The following is a 19,547-nucleotide window of genomic DNA, read 5'->3' on the forward strand; positions in this document are numbered from 1 at the left end:
CTGCCTACATGATGTATGGGGACAAGTGATCAGAGTAACGACCACTCATCCCCATACTAGCTCCTTGTGACCGGAGCAAATGAGCGCCGATCAACGATATCTCTTTGGTCAGCGCTTGCTGCACTGGCCAAAATCGGCCGGTGTGATAGGGCCTTAAGCAGAATTTAATAACTTGTCTAAAGGTTATTCGAGTATTTACATTCAGAATATTACTTTATACCCATGAGCCTTTAAATAGATCTGCCCTGTAATTCTCTTAAAGGGGTCGTTCAGGCTGGGCGCTGTTAGGTCATCCGTATATGATCGGGGGGGGGGGGGAGTCCGACACCTGGACCACGCACTGATCAGCTGATCTGGGTGCCAGAAGCTCTGCAGTGGTCGGTGCCAGAAGCAGAAGGAAGAAGAAAATCTGCAGCGTATCCTGCCAGTGAGAAAATATCCTGAGGCCTTATGCACACGAACGCGTTTTTGAGGCCGCAATTCCCCCGCAAATCTGAGGGTGAATTGCGGTCCCATTCATTTCTTTGGGCCCATGCACACGACCGTGGTCGTGGTTTCCACTGTCCGTGCATTACCTGGGATCCTGGACCGCAAAAAGATAGGACGTGTCTTATTACGGACGCGTTTTGCGGTCCAGGCTCATTGAAATGAACGTGCACGGCCTGTGATTTGCAGGTGGCCCGCGGGTGACACTCCGCGGCTGTCCGGGCTGCAAATCACGGGCCGTGCACACCACTACGGTCGTATTCATGAGCCCTAAGGCGGCCGGGTTCCCACGTTGCGTAAACACTGCAGAATTCCCGCAATGGAATTCTGTGTGGAAATTCCACAACATTTACAGTAGCAGCAAAGCGGATGAGATTTAGAATATCTCATTCCCGCGCTGTGGAAAAAAACGCAGCATAAATTGACCTGCGGTGCGGAATTAAATTCCGCAACATGTCAATTTATGCCGCGTTTTTGATTTTCTGTTTCAGGTTTTGCCCATTAAATTCAATGGGGATGCAAAACCCGCAACAGAAAGCCAAGTGTTGCGACTTTTGCGGCGTAATCGCAGAGTTTAGGCCACAAAAATTGCAACTCTGGGAAAAAATAAATAAATCATATTTACAGACAACGCCCTCCTTCCGACCGTTCATCCTCCTGGGATGACATTTCATCCCGTGTGACCGCTGCAGCCAATCACAGGCTGCAGCGTCACATGGCCAGCAATGTCATCTTAGGAGGCCGGAGCGGACGTCGAGGGAGGGGGTAAGTATGAGTGTTTTTTTTTTTTTTTATGCAGTGTAAGGTGCTGCGGGCTCCAGGTTGGATACGCTGCGTGATTTTTATGCAGCGTATCCAACCCGTGGGAGCCCGGCAGATGGTTGGCAGATTTTTTTCCGCTCCTGTGAATTCGGCTCTAGCCCCATTAGAGTAAATTTAAAGGGGTATTCCAGTTACAACAAGTTACCCCCTATCCGTAGGCTAAGGGGTAACTTGCTGATCGGTGGGTGTCCAAGAACGGGGAGACCGAAGTTGCTCGAACCCCAAGTCTAAACCACACGGCAGGCCGCTCATGCGCACTGTCGCTTCATTCATTCTCTATGGCAGCACCAGAAAAAGCCGAAAACTGCACCCTGATATCTCCGGCGCTCCCATAGAGAATGAATGGATCTGCAGTGCGCATGAGCGACCTGCCGCTCGGTTCAAACTTGGGGTTCGGGCTCCCCGATTTTGTAAATGGTGGTGGTCCAATCGGACACCCACCGATCAGCAAGTTACCCCTTACCCTACGGAGAGGGGGTGACTTGTAACCGGAATACCCCTTTAAGTCTAGCTGCAGCCCATGGACAAGAGTGGTGCTTTTCTACTCTCAGACGGAGCTAAATTGAAGATCTGTAGACCGCTGTCCTCATGATTGGATGGTTGGACATGTATTCGGAGTATTTTGTTTAAGGGTATGTTCACACAACCTATTTTTCAGCTGTAAACGCCCCGAAAAACTGCTAAAAATACGGGAGCCGAACGACTCCAAACATCTGCCCATTGACTTCAATGGGAAAAACGGCATTCCGTTCACACAGGACGTCTTTTACGTGTCGGTTTTTAAAACAGCCACGTAAAAAAAACGCCTTGTGAAAACGCCTCATAAAAAGAAGTGCATGTCACTTATTGAGCTGTTTTTGGAGCTGTTTTTCATTGACAATAGAAAAATAGCTAAAAAAACGGACGTAAAAAGCGCCGCAAAAAAAGCTAGTTGAAAATCCCTTGAAAACAGCTCTGTGTTTTCAGCCTTTTTTTGTTAAGTGTGTGAACATAGCCTAAGGGTAACCACCATGATTGGGTTACGTAATCTTTATTCTTTATTGTTGGCTGCTATACGACTGTTACCCATTTCTACTGACATGTTTTCTATGATTAATACACCGGAGCATATAAATGTGTAGAATAGAAGTTTGTTCATAACCAAGTCTGCTATATCCTTAGGCTTATCCCTTTTTTTTAAGAAAGTGTTACCCAATATTTACCTCTAGAGGGCGATATTTGACTTCATAATAGTTGCTGCTGTTCGAAAACATCTAAGAATAAGAAAGACTTTATTGATCCCAATAGGGAAATTAATAATAGTCAAAGAGGTTGCCACATAAAGACATCAACAATACATATATATTTCATTTATAATAAAGTTAATATCTAAAATTCTGTTGATTAAGTAGTAACATTAATACTCACAAATAGCAATTAATAAATAAAACCAATTTAGGCCATCACTATTAAATAAGGATACAGCAGTAGGTAAAAATGACCTCATATACGTCTTTAGCGCACTTTAATTGCCGATGACATTTACTAAATGAACTCCTTTGAGATTTAACATAGTTATGTAGCGGATGTTGAGGACAAGTAACAATCCTATTAAATTTCCGTAAAATGCTTTTTTCCGCCACCGCACTAAACGGTTCAATTGCACCTCTAATAATACTACTCGCCTCCTTGACAATCTTGTTTAGTCTATTAACCCCTTCAGGACGCAGCCGGTTTTTTTCAAATCTGACGTGTCACTTTATGTGGTAATAACTTGGAAATGCTTTAACCTATCCAAGCAATTCTGAGATTGTTTTCTCGTGACATATTGTACTTTATGTTAGGGGAAAAATGTGATCAATAAATTCAGTATTTGTTGAGAAAATGTGCAAAAATTAGCATTTTTCTAAATTTAAATGTATCTGCTTGTAAAACAGATAGTAATACCACACAAAATAGTTACTAGTTAACATTTCTCATATGTCTACTTTAGATTGGCATCGGTTTTTTAACATACTTTTATTTTTCTAGGACGATACAAGGTTTAGAACATTAGTAGCAATTTCTCACATTTTCAAGAAAATTTCCAAAACCTATTTTTATAGGTACCAGTTCACTTCTGAAGTGGCTTTGAGGGCCTTATATATTAGAAAGCTCCATAAGTCATCCAATTTTAAAAACTGCACCCCTCAAAGTTTTCAAAACAGCATTTAGAAAGTTTCTTAACCCTTTAGGTGTTTCACAGGAATTAACGCAATGTAGAGGTGAAATTTGACAATATTTTTTTTTTGTCGAAAAATACATTTTAATCTAATTTTTTCTGTAACACAAAAAGTTATACCAGAGAAACACAACTCAATATTTATTGCCCAGATTCTGCAGATTTTAGAAATATCCCACATGTGGCCCTAGTGTGGTAATTCACTAAGGCACAGGCCTCCGAAGCAAACTTCTCACAACAAAAAAGTTGTGTGAGGGCTTGCGCAACAAACTGTCGTTTTTATTGGTACCATTTTTGGGTACATGCGACTTTTTGATCCCTATTTATTAAATTTTATGGGAGCTGAAGTGACTAAAAATAGCGATTCTGGTATGGTTTTTTTGTAATTTTTTTTATGGCGGTCACCGTGTGGGATAAATTACATAATATTTTTATAGTTCAGGCCGTTACAGATGCGGCGATACCAGTTATGCATAGTTTATTTATTTATTTCTAATAATAAAGCACTTTATAAGGGAAAAAGGGTGATTTTTAATTTTATTATTTTTAAATTTTACTTTTTTACTTTTGTACATTTTTTTTTAAAACTTTTTTTAAACTTTTTTTTTTTTAGTCCTACTAGTGCCTTGAAGATCCAATTGTTGGGTCGTTGTTATAATACCCTGCAATACTTATGTATTGCAGGGTATATTATACCTGTCAGTTTCACACTGACAGGGAGCACATTAGCGTTCCATAGGTGGCAGACCGGAGGCCTTTGTTAGGCTTCCGGTTGCCATAGCAACAATCGACCCCGCAATCGCGTAGCGGGGTGCTGATATTGTTATAACAACTTAAATGCGGCGGTCGTTATTGACTACCGCATTTAAAGGGTTAATCGACGGGGATCACCGCTGTGATCCGACCCGATGTTTTCCCCCAGTACTAAGGCTGCTAGTAGCAGCCCATACTGGGAGATGCCAGGCTGCGGGGAGTGTCTGTGCACTCCGTTAGGAGCGCGCGTAGATTAACGGGCTGCAGGCACAAGGACCGGTGGGTGCTTTACGACACCCACCTGCTTCCCGGCCATCTGTAGATAGTGCCACCCCCCCCCTGTAGATAGCGCCATTGGGGCTCCCTCTAACAGTGGAATCCCCGGCCAGAGCGTTGCCAAACACATACATGGACAGTGATGTCAGGGGCTCCTCCAGGAGCAGAATCCCCAGCCAGAGCATCGGTAACGCTCTGGCCAGGGATTCCGCTCCTGGAGGAGCCATGACAGCAGGATAAGACAGCACCCAGCGGCCGAGTGAGCCCCCCAAAGGGCAGCGGGTGCTGATACCGGCCCTGGGTCTGAGCATCTGACTGAGGGCTCTATGGGGAAGAAGTATACAGCGATGTATTTTTTAAGTTAATAAGGGGCAGGAGGCTGAGTGCACTGAGCGGCGCTCAGTTGTTTTAAGACAGCGCTCACCTCAGTCTCAGCCCGGCTGCCTCTCCTCGGTGTCTTCTCTCTGGCGCTCCTGCTCCGCTCTGGTGGTGCGGGCAGAGTCAGGGGAGAGAAGGGGCGTGTTCTAGCAGATGTGCCTATTGCCTATATGGAGAACGGCCCTAAAAGTTTACTGGGTTACCGGCCCGGGGGGCACCTGCCCCCCGGCCCAACCTGTGCCCCTGGACTCCCCGGTGAAGCCAGGACAGCAGCCATGAGGAGAGCCATGACGGCTGCATTAGCACTCGGCGGCCGAGTGGGCCCCCGGCACTTGCCTGAGTTCGCCGGATGCTGACGCCGGCCCTGCTTAAAGGTCGCCTTTTTTGGGGGGGTTGGTGCCCTGTAAGGGACAGTATAGGTGGTATTGGTAGAGACAGTTTATCAACATCATGTTTACCTCTAATTCCTCCAGGTACTGAAATACTCAAGCCTACATTTTACCTCTAATTCCTCCAGGTACTGAAATACTCAAGCCTACAGATGCCAGGTCTTCCGGAAATCACAATCTCTGTGTAACAGATACATCAAGATTCACACATCGCAGAAACTATCTGGATTCATTGGCCCAGGACTTACATGTGAATGGTAAGTGATCCACGGCTACATCCTTCTGGCATTGTTTGATAAATTCTGACATGGAATGTATGCTGTTCTAGGGTTTCTTTGCCATTGATCACTGAAAATATTGTTTATCTTTTGATATTTTAAGGTGTTTCATTCAAAGTTAAAGGGGTTGGCTATCTTTTCAAAATTGATGGCCTATCCTTAATTATAGGTCCATTTTCAATCTCTGGTCTCCCAGAAATGTTTACATGCCAGGAGCCAGCTGATCTGGGAGGGGGGGTCCCGACAGTTGTACCACCAGAGATTGAAAATGGATGGCTTATCCTATGGATAGGCCATCAATTTTGAAAGGACGGATAACCCCTTAAAATCTTAGCGGGATTTTGTTGTATTTTGGTATTCCTATGCTATAGGGTTTTGTCAGTGGTATAAATTCATATTCACTGTCTAGTTTGTGCCTTTATACCGAGGCCGCTCGAGTTGGGCGCACCAAGGACCCCCCTAAACCTGGAGACGGCCCTGTGTGAAGTTATGCTCATGTTATATAGTTTAGCCAAAACTTCTCCTAACTGACCTGCACAACACCTTACAACATATCTGGTCCGGCCCGCTCACTTCTTCACATTTAACTTACTCAATTCTCTAGTGACTTCATCTGCCGTAATCACAAACGAAAGATCACCACCATCATACGACATTTCAACGTTGTATCCACCCTAATCCCCCATAATCAGATCCTTGTGACATGTCACGCGCCTGTACACCTTCATCACTGAATCTATTTTAAAAAAACTCACTAAACTTGATAGCCCTGACTATATTACCATCCACATTTTTACTCTGCAATTTTAATCTTTTTCATACCTGCCCAATACTCCCCTTATATTATTATTTGATATCTTATTTTCTAATTTTTTACTGTAAGATTCTTTTCCCTCCCTTAGGCCCCATGCACACGACCGTAAAAACGCCCGTAATTACGGGCCCATAGACTTCTATTGGCCACGGGTACCTCCCCGTATGCTTACGGGAAGGTGCTTGTACCGTTGAAAAATATAGAACATGTCCTATTTCAGGCCGTAATTACGGCACGGGCAGCCCATAGAAGTCTATGGGGCTCCCGTAATTACGGGTGACTACGTGTGTGCACCCGTAATTACGGGAGTGTTGCTAGGCGACGCAAGTGTATAGTCACTGTCCAGGGTGCTGAAAGAGTTAAACGATCGGCAGTAACTCTTTCAGCACCAGGGACAGTGACTGCCGATCACAATATAGATAAAGCTGTAAAAAAAAAAAAGACGTTCATACTTATGCAGAGCTCCCTGCTTCTTCCTCCAGTCCGGCCTCCTGAGATGATGTTACAGCCCATGTGACTGCTGCAGCCAAACACAGGCCAATCACTGGCTGCAGCGGTCACATGGACTGCGCGTCATCCAGGGAGGTCGGACTGGATGTCAAGAGAGGGACGCGTCACCAAGACAACGGCCGGGTAAGTATGAATTTCTTTTACTTTTATTACGGAAAGGGCTGTCCCTTCTCTCTATCCTGCACTGATAGAGAGAATGGCTGCCGATTACTGCAGTGTAATTTTGCAGCGAAAACGTGCCCGTAAATACGGGTGGAATAAGGGTGACCAAGGACCCGTATTTACGCCAGTATTTACGGGTGGACAAAAATACGGTCGTGTGCATGAGGCCTTAGTTTACACTTTAAATCCTTCTGTACGTTATGTATCAAGTTTTCATCGCGTAACCTAAATGCCTAAATACAATAGTCAGAAACTCTAGAGGTAGTCACCCAACTTTTCCACACTCCTGGATGAGAAAAGTGGGTGACAACCTCAGTGGGAGCTGTATTGGTGACCCTATTGGTTGTTGTCCAACTTTCCCAGAAACAAGGAAAAATCAAAAATGTGTCTCTTAATAATAATAATAATAATAATAATAATACAACTCCAGGACTTCACCTGCGACTTTAGTTATTTTTGAGTATACTTTTTCTTTTATAGATTAGCAGGCACCTTATTGCATAAGGCAGGTGCCAGGGACTGCAGGATAAAGGAATGGTCAAGTAAAGGAGGCAATTAAGTTAGGTCAGTGTCTCCCCTTTCTGTACGTCCATTTGTTGGGTGGGACACATGACAATGTATAAGACAACTTTATTGCCCTCCCTACCTCTCTGGCGATTGCTCCAGCAGTGTTGCCCGCCCTCCCTTCCCTATTGCGCCACTTTTTTGTTTTAAAAATATAATTTTTATTTTAAAAATGCCAACATTTTCCCTAACACTTTATAATTCAGAGGGAACATGTACAGACAATATCAGACGTTACATAGTGACAAAAATAATTAATTCAAACAAGAGGAGTGAGGAACCTGCTCGCAAGAGCTTGCAGTCTTTGAGAAAATAGGAATTTGGTGGATCGACACATCCAGGCATTACACAGACAGCCTTTGCATTTTATCTGTGTAATTCTTCTTTTCCCCTGTGATGGCGCTGCAGTAAAATCAGACACTTGCTGCTTTATTCTCCTTGGAATATGGCTGATCGCTGGGGTTCTCACCAACCTCTTCAAGTTCTTCCTGATCTCTTTCATTTTTGCTGACTGAGGAGTGTGGCTTTAGTGGAGGGGTGGAGCTTAACATTTTTTGTTTTATTGCAGACAGAGCAGTATGGGGGGGCTCCTTTTATAACCAGTGTCTATATACATCCAGACACAGACTTGTGAAAAGGCGGAGGGGAAAATGTCTGATCTAGGACTCACAGAAGAATTTTTTAGACAACATAGGACCAAGTGGATAGTTTTTATTTTGTATATAGTTTCTACCTTTAGTGTCCTTTAAAGTGGTTGCATTTATATGGCTCACATGATGAATATCTCTTCTGTATGTGCATATTATCCAATACATCATGGAAACAGCCATATTGGATTATCATAATATATACTAATACCTGACTGCTATATAATATTGAGAAATGACGAGGAGACAAAGCTTTTAATATTAAAACACAATTTATTTAACTGAAATTCCTAACTAAAGCTACTGATCAAGAAGAAGGCAAAAACCCTGCGCACGTTTAGCCAATTTGTGCCACAGGGGAAAATTCCTTGTTGACCCCGAGAAAAGGCGATCAGTCCGAGAACCCAGGATCAGAGCTTGTAATGCAACTAACTAAACACATCTCATTGACAGCTATGACATTGTATTATATAGTAACTTATATCATTACGTATACGGCATATACAGAAGTTTTCCAATCCCAGCTGTTGTCCTCGATGTCCCGGTATCATGTCGGCCGCTCCTCTACTGATCGGACTCTGGAGATCACAGCACGACTATGATCATCTCAGCTGTGAAAGAGAAAGAGAAGTTGTCCAATCCCAGTTGTTGTCCTCGATGTCCCGGTATCATGCCGGCCGTTCCTCTACTGATCGGACTCTGGAGATCACAGCACGACTATGGTCATCTCAGCTGTGAAAGAAAAAGAGAAGTTGTCCAATCCCAGTTGTTGTCCTCGATGTCGCGGTATCATGCCGGCCGCTCCTCTACTGATCGGACTCTGGAGATCACAGCACGACTATGGTCATCTCAGCTGTGAAAGAGAAAGAGAAGTTGTCCAATCCCAGTTGTTGTCCTCGATGTCCCGGTATCATGCCGGCCGCTCCTCTACTGATCGGACTCTGGAGATCACAGCACGACTATGATCATCTCAGCTGTGAAAGAGAAAGAGAAGTTGTCCAATCCCAGTTGTTGTCCTCGATGTCCCGGTATCATGCCGGCCGCTCCTCTACTGATCAGACTCTGGAAATCACAGCACGACTATGGTCATCTCAGCTGTGAAAGAGAAAGAGAAGTTGTCCAATCCCAGTTGTTGTCCTCGATGTCCCGGTATCATGCCGGCCGCCCCTCTACTGATCGGACTCTGGGGAGATCACAGAGAAAAGGCGATCAGTCCGAGAACCCTGGATCAGAGCTTGTAATGCAACTAACTAAACACATCTCATTGATAGCTATGACATCGTATTATATAGTAACTTATATCATTACGTATACGGCATATCCAGAAGTTGTCCAATCCCAGCTGTTGTCCCGGTATCATGCCGGCCGCTCCTTTACTGATCACAGCACGACTATGGTCATCTCAGCTGTGAAAGAGAAAGAGAACACTGCCCTCCTATGGCCTTCTCCTGTGACATGTGTTCGTCTGCTGTTCGAGCTATAGGAAAACATCATTCCCTGTTATCCTGGCATAATCCAGTTTTATTAACGTCCGTGCTGGCGGTGTTTCATGGTCATAGACCTTCTATACAGACCAAATAAGGTCCAGGTTCTCACAGAAAACAACCGTGGGATAACTGTTGAGGACTCTTTGCATGTGTGACACGGAGGAGTTATAGGAGGACATCAAACAAGGCTCTTGCTAAAGTGAATGCATTGATTCTACGTATTTAGACCTATATAATCCATGTTACCAGTTACCTATATAGCACCAACATATTACGCAGTGCTGTACAGAGGGGTCCTCTTTTACTGTCCCCATTGGGGCTCACAATCTAAATTCCCTATTAAATTCCCTATTGGTTTTCGGGGTGTGGGAGGAAACCAGAGTACCCAGCGCAAACACAGGGAGAGCATACAAACTCCATGCAGATGTTGTCCTTGGTTGGATTTGAACCCAGGACCCCAGCGCTGCAAGGCAACAGTTCTAGCCACCGTGCTGCTCCACTTGTGTGTTATGACATCACAAGGCGCCAAATATAAAACTATAAATAGAATTGTCACGTTACATACGATTGATGAATTTCACAGTTCTTGTCCTCATCTTCAGCCGCCGTCCAGATCTCCTCCCTGCAATGGAATAAAAAGGGCAAAGTTTGCGCTATTTTAACTTAGTTTAATCCACGTTTATTCAAATTTTACGGAAAATGTATTTTACGTCGCCGCTTGCGACTGTTTGGTACAGTTTATGCAAAAACCTGCCATAAACTGCTGAGTAAATTCTGACAATAATTTACAACAACCCCCCAAACCTCAAATTTTCAGATTAAATAAACGTGTACATTACGTACATACCTAATTGTCTGGAGATTGGCGGCATAATGGCGGTAGATTTTCTCCACGTTACTGTTTTCTTATTGGCTCCAAAACCTGAAAGTAAAGAGCAGAACCTCCCCAGGTACCATTTTGTTCTTGCACCGCCATGCATCGAGTTCATTGTGTTTTTTGTTTCCAGTGTTCCGGATTCCTGATGAATTATCTTCTGTCTTCTCTACTCATCTTCTTATCTTGGACGGAGCAGTTGCCCGTTGAACCCCAGTTTCTATAGAATCAGTCATTGTGACATCATGCAGTGAGGTAACAATGGCCGCCTGGACTGATGATGTCACAAATATGACCAGAAGTGACATCTCCTGCTAGTCATAGTATTGATAGAAAGTTATTACAATGTCACCGTGCACATTGGTTAGCATTGCTAAGTAATGGAAAACTCCCACAAGTTATATGTGAAATACCCTTAAGTGTGCCAAGCTGACAACAAATTCCAAGCCCGTTGACAATACTTTTCCTCTTGTAGCAGTTCACCATTTTCATAGGAAATTAGCCAGATTAATAAATCTATTAAAAAAAATAATCTGATCTGATTTGATTGTCATTGCTGAGGGAAGCTGTTACACTTGCCTGTAATCGTTTTTTTTTTTGTTCTTCAGATCAGACCTATTTGGGATCGGTTTAAAAACTGGGTCAAAGGAAAAGTTCTTAATAATGTTCTCAAATCTGGTGTAAAAAGTTGTCATTTATGGTCACTCCGCATACAATGTTCATAATAAAAAGAAATATTCCCCCCGACATCCTATATTTAATCTCAATTCTGGTAGTAGTCGAAGTTGCCAATATCTCTAACTAAGTGACTAAAAATAGCGATTCTGGTATGGTTTTTTTATAATTTTTTTTATGGCGGTCACCGTGTGGGATAAATGACATTATATTTTTATAGTTCAGGCCGTTACAGATGCGGCGATACCAGTTATGCATAGTTTATTTATTTATTTCTAATAATAAAGGACTTTATAAGGGAAAAAGGGCGATTTTTAATTTTATTATTTTGAAATTTTACTTTTTTACTTTTGTACATTTTTTTTAAAACTTTTTCTAAAGTTTTTTTTTTAGTCCTACTAGTGCCTTGAAGATCCAATTGTTGGTTGTTGTTATAATACCCTGCAATACTTATGTATTGCAGGGTATATTATACCTGTCAGTTTCACACTGACAGGGGGGCACATTAGCGTTCCATAGGTGGCAGACCGGAGGCCTTTGTTAGGCTTCCTGTTGCCATATCAACAATCGACCCCCGCAATCGCGTAGCGGGGTGCCGATATTGTTATAACAACTTAAATGCGGCGGTCGTTATTGACCACCGCATTTAAGGGGTTAATCTACGGGGATCACCGCTGTGATCTGACCCGATGTTTTCCCCCAGTACTAAGGCTGCTAGTAGAAGCCCATACTGGGAGATACCAGGCTGCGGGGAGTGTCTGTGCACTCCGTTAGGAGCGCACGTAGATTAACGGGCTGCAGGCACAAGGACCGGTGGGTGCTTTACGACGCCCACCTGCTTCCCCGCACCCCTTGTGGCGGTGGGTACCGGGGGAATAATGGGGGTTAGTGTTAGACTCTGCACCGGCTAACACTAAGCCCCGCCTTAGCAATGGACGTTGTCAATCAGCCGGCCGCCATTACTAAGGCGGTAGTAATAAAGTTTAAAAAAAATACAAGGACATAGAAAAATATTTCATTGAAATTAAAAAAAACACACATCCCTCCTTAACCATTTTATTGAGAATAAAAAAAGCCGTCATCGAAGTAGTCCTCGAATCCGAAGTCCAACAACCGAACCTGAAAAAAACACAAACTCAGAAAAAAATTGCTAACACATAACAAAACAAAGCAATTACATACATACACACACATTTTTTTGGGGGGTGGACGTATGGACATGTATCTAAGCTTATCATGTATGATACTGTCTGCTGAGACAATGCATCCAATTTTATCCAGCGGTGTAGCTATAGGAGCCTGTTAGGGATCTGCCAGGTACTTCATCTTGCTATACTCCTGGGATTAATCAATCCACACCTGAGGCCAGACCTGTTCGACTGACACCATCTCCCACCAACCAGGGTGGCAGGCTCAGGAGTGGAAGAGCCTATCGCGGCCTGGTCTGTCGGAGTTAGCTCCGCCCCCTGCCCTTTATTACCTGCCCTGTGCTCTCCCTCAGTGCTTGTAATTCTTTTGGATTCCTGGCCCCACTGCTGCTTGCTCCAGCCTGCTTCTGCCGTGCTTCTGCCTTGCTGCAGTTCTGCTTGACCTGCTTTGCTTTGCCCCTGGCTTGCTTCTGTCTCCGTGCCCGCTCGGGTGTACTCACTTCGTCCTGGTCCTGACTGTTCGTTCGCCGCCCCGTTTCCTCGTGGCGTTCCGTGGCTACTGCCCCTTCCCTTGCGTGTTCCCTGTTTGTCTTCCTGTGCACTTAGCCAGCGTAGGGACCGCCGCCCAGTTGTACCTCGTCGCCTAGGGCGGGTCGTTGCAAGTAGGCAGGGACAGGGCGGTGGGTAGATTAGGGCTCACTTTCCCTTCACCTCCTTCCTGCCATTACATAATTACAAGCCCTTACCTAGTCTACCTTTTCTCCTACGCTGACGCTGTCATGGACCCCCTTGAGACCCTGACCCAGCAGATGCAGGGCCTCTCCCTACAGGTCCAGGCCCTGGCCCAAAGGGTCAATCAGGGTGATGCTGCTTTAGTAGTACCCCTCACCTCACCTCTAGAACCCGACCTCAAGTTACCTGACCGGTTTTCAGGGGACCGTAAGACGTTTCTCTCCTTCCGGGAGAGTTGCAGACTGTATTTCCGCCTAAAGCCCCACTCCTCAGGTTCCGAGAACCAGCGGGTGGGTATCATCATATCCCGACTCCAGGAAGGGCCCCAAGAGTGGGCCTTCTCCTTGGCTCCTGACGCCCCTGAACTTTCCTCTGTTGATCGTTTTTTCTCTGCCCTCGGACTCATTTACGACGAGACTGACAGGACTGCTTTAGCCGAGAGTCAGCTGGTGACCTTACGTCAGGGTAGGAGACCGGTTGAGGAATACTGTTCTGATTTTAGGAAGTGGTGCGTAGCTTCTCAGTGGAACGATCCGGCCCTAAGGTGCCAGTTTAGGTTAGGATTATCTGACGCCCTGAAGGATCTGCTGGTTAGCTACCCCTCGCCTGACTCCCTTGACCAGGTTATGGCCCTAGCAGTACGACTTGACCGACGTCTCAGGGAACGTCAGCTAGAACGCTTCAGTGTGCTCCCCTCTGACTTTTCTGCGATCCCCCCCGAGGTCCCGTCTCCTCGCCCCTCCACGGAGGACTCGGAGGTACCTATGCAACTCGGGGCCTCCATGTCCCCTCGACAACGTAGGGAGTTTCGCAGAATGAATGGTCTCTGCTTCTACTGTGGGGACGACAAGCATCTACTAAACACCTGTCCCAGGCGCAAGAATAAGAAGCCGGAAAACTTCCGCGCCTAAGTGATCATCGGGGAGGTCACTTGGGCGCACAGGTATTTCCCGTTAATGTGAAACGCAATAAAATTTTGCTTCCCTTTCAGGTCTCGTTTGCTGGCCGGTCTGCCACGGGCAGTGCTTTCGTGGATTCTGGCTCATCTGCTAATATCATGTCTGTGGAATTTGCTATGTCTCTAAAGATGCCTTGTATTGATTTACCTTATCCTATCCCTGTAGTAGGAATCGACTCAACCCCCCTTGCTAATGGTTATTTTACTCAGCATACTCCTGTTTTTGAACTCCTGGTTGGCTCCATGCATTTGGAGCAGTGCTCTGTACTGGTGATGCAGGGATTATCGTCTGATCTGGTTTTAGGCCTTCCCTGGTTGCAATTGCATAATCCCACATTTGATTGGAATACTGGGGATCTCACCAAATGGGGTAATGAATGTCTTATGTCATGTCTTTCCGTTAACTCTATTTCTCCCCGGGAGGAGGTAAACACGCTTCCTGAGTTTGTTCAGGACTTCGCCGATGTGTTTTCTAAGGAGGCCTCCGAGGTGTTGCCCCCCCATAGAGATTACGATTGCGCTATCGATTTGGTGCCTGGTGCCAAGCTTCCTAAGGGTAGGATATTTAATCTTTCATGTCCTGAACGTGAAGCGATGAGGGTGTATATCCAAGAATGCCTGGCCAAGGGTTTCATTCGCCCCTCGACTTCTCCTGTAGGTGCTGGCTTCTTCTTCGTGGGGAAGAAGGATGGTGGTCTTAGGCCGTGCATTGATTATCGTAACCTGAATAAGGTCACCGTAAGGAACCAGTACCCACTTCCTTTGATTCCGGATCTTTTTAATCAGGTTCAGGGAGCCCAATGGTTTTCTAAGTTCGATCTACGGGGGGCATATAACCTTATCCGCATCAAAGAGGGGGATGAGTGGAAAACTGCGTTCAACACACCCGAGGGTCATTTCGAATACCTGGTCATGCCCTTTGGGTTGTGTAATGCCCCTGCTGTCTTCCAGAATTTTATTAATGAAATCCTGAGAGAGTACCTGGGTAATTTTCTTGTTGTGTACCTTGATGACATACTGGTGTTTTCCAAGGACTGGTCCTCCCACGTGGAGCATGTCAGGAAGGTGCTCCAGGTCCTTCGGGAGAATAATCTGTTTGCTAAGACTGAAAAATGTGTCTTTGGGGTACAGGAGATACCATTTTTAGGGCAAATCCTCACTCCTCATGAATTCCGCATGGACCCTGCCAAGGTTCAAGCTGTGGCGGAATGGGTCCAACCTGCCTCCCTTAAGGCATTACAGTGTTTTTTAGGGTTCGCCAACTATTACAGGAGATTTATTGCCAACTTCTCGGTCGTCGCTAAGCCTCTTACGGACCTTACCCGCAAGGGTGCCGATGTCCTCCATTGGCCCCCTGAGGCCGTCCAGGCCTTTGAGACTCTCAATAAGTGCTTTATCTCGGCCCCCGTGCTGATTCAGCCCAACCAAGAGGAGCCATTTATTGTGGAGGTTGACGCTTCCGAGGTGGGAGTGGGGGCCGTCTTGTCCCAGGGTACCAGCTCCCTCACCCATCTCCGCCCCTGTGCTTACTTCTCTAGGAAGTTTTCGCCCACGGAGAGTAACTATGATATTGGCAACCGCGAACTTCTAGCCATTAAATGGGCTTTTGAGGAGTGGCGGCACTTCCTGGAGGGGGCCAGACACCAGGTAACGGTCCTTACGGATCACAAGAATCTGGTTTTCCTAGAATCGGCCCGGAGGCTTAATCCTAGACAAGCTCGGTGGGCACTATTCTTTACCAGATTTAATTTCTTGGTTACCTATAGGGCTGGGTCCAAGAATATTAAGGCTGACGCTCTGTCACGTAGTTTCATGGCCAATCCTCCTTCCGAGAAGGATCCTGCTTGTATTTTACCCCCTGGTATAATCGTCTCTGCCACGGATTATGATTTAGCTTCTGATATCGCGGCTGATCAGGGTGCAGCTCCCGGGAACGTCCCTGGGGACAAACTGTTTGTTCCCCTGCAATACCGGCTGAGGGTACTCAGGGAAAACCATGACTCCGCTCTATCTGGTCATCCTGGCATCTTGGGCACCAAACACCTCATTACCAGAAACTATTGGTGGCCTGGGTTGCCTAAAGATGTTAGGGCTTACGTCGCCGCTTGTGAGGTTTGCGCTAGGTCCAAAACCCCTAGGTCCCGACCTGCGGGCCTACTACGTTCCTTGCCCATTCCCCAGAGACCTTGGACCCATATCTCCATGGATTTTATCACCGATTTGGCTCCATCTCAGGGCAAGTCGGTGGTGTGGGTGGTAGTCGACCGCTTCAGCAAGATGTGCCACTTTGTGCCCCTTAAGAAGCTACCTAACGCCAAGACGTTAGCTTCTTTGTTTGTGAAACACATCCTGCGTCTCCATGGGGCCCCAGTCAATATCGTTTCTGACAGAGGGGTACAATTTGTTTCCTTATTTTGGAGAGCTTTTTGTAAAAAGTTGGAGATTGATCTGTCCTTCTCCTCCGCCTTCCATCCCGAAACTAATGGCCAAACGGAAAGGACCAACCAATCCCTGGAACAATATTTAAGGTGCTTCATCTCTGACTGTCAATTCGATTGGGTCTCATTCCTTCCCCTTGCTGAATTTTCCCTGAATAACCGGGTCAGTAACTCGTCAGGGGTCTCCCCGTTTTTCTGTAATTTCGGGTTTAACCCAAGGTTCTCCTCCGTCTCCCCTGGTTGTTCCAATAATCCTGAGGTAGAGGAGGTTCATCGGGAACTGTGCACTGTCTGGGCCCAGGTTCAGAAGAACCTAGAGGCGTCCCAGAGCGCACAAAAGATTCAGGCGGATAGTAGACGTTCTGCTAACCCCCGGTTTGTCGTCGGGGATTTGGTCTGGTTGTCGTCCAGGAACTTGCGCCTTAAGGTCCCGTCCAGGAAGTTTGCTCCCCGATTTATTGGACCTTATAAGATCATTGAAGTCCTCAACCCTGTATCCTTCCGTCTGGAGCTCCCCCCATCCTTTCGCATACATGACGTCTTCCATGCCTCCCTCCTTAAACGCTGCTCCCCGTCCTGGTCCCCCTCGAGGATACCTCCTGTTCCCGTTCTCACCCCTGAGGGGGTGGAATTCGAGGTGGCCAAGATTATGGACAGTAGGATGGTCCAGGGCTCCCTCCAGTACCTGGTCCATTGGAGAGGATACGGGCCGGAGGAGAGGACTTGGGTACCTGCCCGTGATGTTCACGCTGGGGTATTGATCAGGAGGTTCCACCTCCGCTTCCCCACTAAACCGGGTCCCCTTAGTAAGGGTCCGGTGGCCCCTCATAAAAGGGGGAGTACTGTTAGGGATCTGCCAGGTACTTCATCTTGCTATACTCCTGGGATTAATCAATCCACACCTGAGGCCAGACCTGTTCGACTGACACCATCTCCCACCAACCAGGGTGGCAGGCTCAGGAGTGGAAGAGCCTATCGCAGCCTGGTCTGTCGGAGTTAGCTCCGCCCCCTGCCCTTTATTACCTGCCCTGTGCTCTCCCTCAGTGCTTGTAATTCTTTTGGATTCCTGGCCCCACTGCTGCTTGCTCCAGCCTGCTTCTGCCGTGCTTCTGCCTTGCTGCAGTTCTGCTTGACCTGCTTTGCTTTGCCCCTGGCTTGCTTCTGTCTCCGTGCCCGCTCGGGTGTACTCACTTCGTCCTGGTCCTGACTGTTCGTTCGCCGCCCCGTTTCCTCGTGGCGTTCCGTGGCTACTGCCCCTTCCCTTGCGTGTTCCCTGTTTGTCTTCCTGTGCACTTAGCCAGCGTAGGGACCGCCGCCCAGTTGTACCTCGTCGCCTAGGGCGGGTCGTTGCAAGTAGGCAGGGACAGGGCGGTGGGTAGATTAGGGCTCACTTTCCCTTCACCTCCTTCCTGCCATTACAGAGCCTTAGTCTAAGGCCTTATTTACACGAGTGTAGTTCACGTCCGTGATACGCGTGCGAAAATCACGCGTGTCGCACAGACCTATGTAAGGCAATGGGGACATTCAGACATTCCGTGTTTTTCACGCAGCGTGTGTCCGCTGCGTGAAACTCACGACATGTCCTATACTTAAAGGGAATGTGTTGCCAGAAAAACATGTTTTGTTTTTTTTAATTAAACATTTAGTGTGTAGGTGATTAAACATTGTTCAAATTTTTTTTATTTTTTTCACGAGTCAGGAAATATTATAAATTAGATTCTAATTTATAATATTTCCCATTGCTGGTCACTAGATGGAGCTATTCCCAAAATTGCAGCATTGCAAAATTGGGTAAAAAGCCCTCGCTCTAGTGAGCTCTCAGCATCCCCCCCTCCTTTATGCTAGCTAGTGCCGGGATAAACGAGGGGTTTGAACGGTCTAACCTCCTACACTGTGTGTCGCCATTTTTTGAGCTAACACACAGTGTAGAAGGTTAACATACAGTAGTAAACGTACACAAACACGAACATACATTGAAATCTCTTACCTGCTCCTGCCGCCGCGGCTCCCTCCGGCCCGTCCGCTCCGTCTGCTGCCGCTGGTCCAAGTGCACAAGTCCGGAAGCCGCGACCGGAAGTAGTAATCTTACTGTCCGGCCGCGACTTCCGGTCCACAGGAAAATGGCGCCGGACGGCGCCAATTTCAAATTGGACTGTGTGGGAGCGGCGCATGCGCAGTTCCCACACAGACGGCGTACACAGAAGTGGATGGGACGGGAGCCGTTCGCAGTCCCTATGGGACTGTGGCTGCTGTATTCCATGTCTGTATGTGTCGTTAATCGACACATACAGAAATGGAACAAAAAATGGCAGCCCCCATAGGGAAGAAAAAGTGTAAAAATAAGAAAAAGTAAAACACAAACACACAAATAAATATAAACGTTTTTAATAAAGCACTAACATCTTTAACATATGAAAAATAAATTTGTGATGACACTGTTCCTTTAAGCGTTTTTTGCGCATCACGCACCTATTGAAGTCAATGGGTGCGTGAAAATCACACGCAGCACACGGATGCAATTCCGTGTGCTGCGCGTGATTTGCGCAACAGTAGATCAACAAATGAAGGGAAAAATAAAACCACCTCCTTCATTTCTTTATCTAAACCACAAAACTGCGTGTCATAAGGATGGCATATGCGCAAAAATCACGCAGCCACGCACCAAACACTTATGACACACGGGACTGCAACACGCAAAAAACGCTGCATTTTTGCGCGAGAAAATCACACACGTTCGTGTGAATTTCGCCTTATAGATATGTTATCTCCGATATGTAGCACTATTGTATGGGAGCACATGGGGAGGCAGGGGCGTAGCTAGGGGGGGCAAGCGGGGCATGTGCCCCGGGCGCAGTTCAGAGGGGGGCGCCAGCGCCCCCTCCTCCTGCACTATAATTGTACCTGTGTCGCAAGGACACAGGTACAATTAGAAGCAATGAATGACCGGGTACGTTCC

At 46.4% G+C, this 19,547-nt stretch overlaps 1 long non-coding RNA gene across 1 annotated transcript; it reads right to left on the reverse strand.

The window, feature by feature from the left end:
• Nucleotides 1–8,532: 8,532 nt before the first annotated feature.
• LOC142666695 (uncharacterized) lies at nt 8,533–10,838 on the reverse strand. Its single transcript, XR_012851721.1, has 2 exons — nt 10,614–10,838; nt 8,533–10,388 (listed from the first exon to the last, which is right to left on the reverse strand). It is a non-coding gene; the product is annotated as an uncharacterized LOC142666695 (long non-coding RNA).
• Between the last annotated feature and the right edge of the window lie 8,709 nt (nt 10,839–19,547).

The sequence above is a fragment of the Rhinoderma darwinii genome, chromosome 13 (genome assembly GCF_050947455.1).
Source record: "Rhinoderma darwinii isolate aRhiDar2 chromosome 13, aRhiDar2.hap1, whole genome shotgun sequence".
Taxonomy (NCBI): domain Eukaryota; kingdom Metazoa; phylum Chordata; class Amphibia; order Anura; family Rhinodermatidae; genus Rhinoderma; species Rhinoderma darwinii.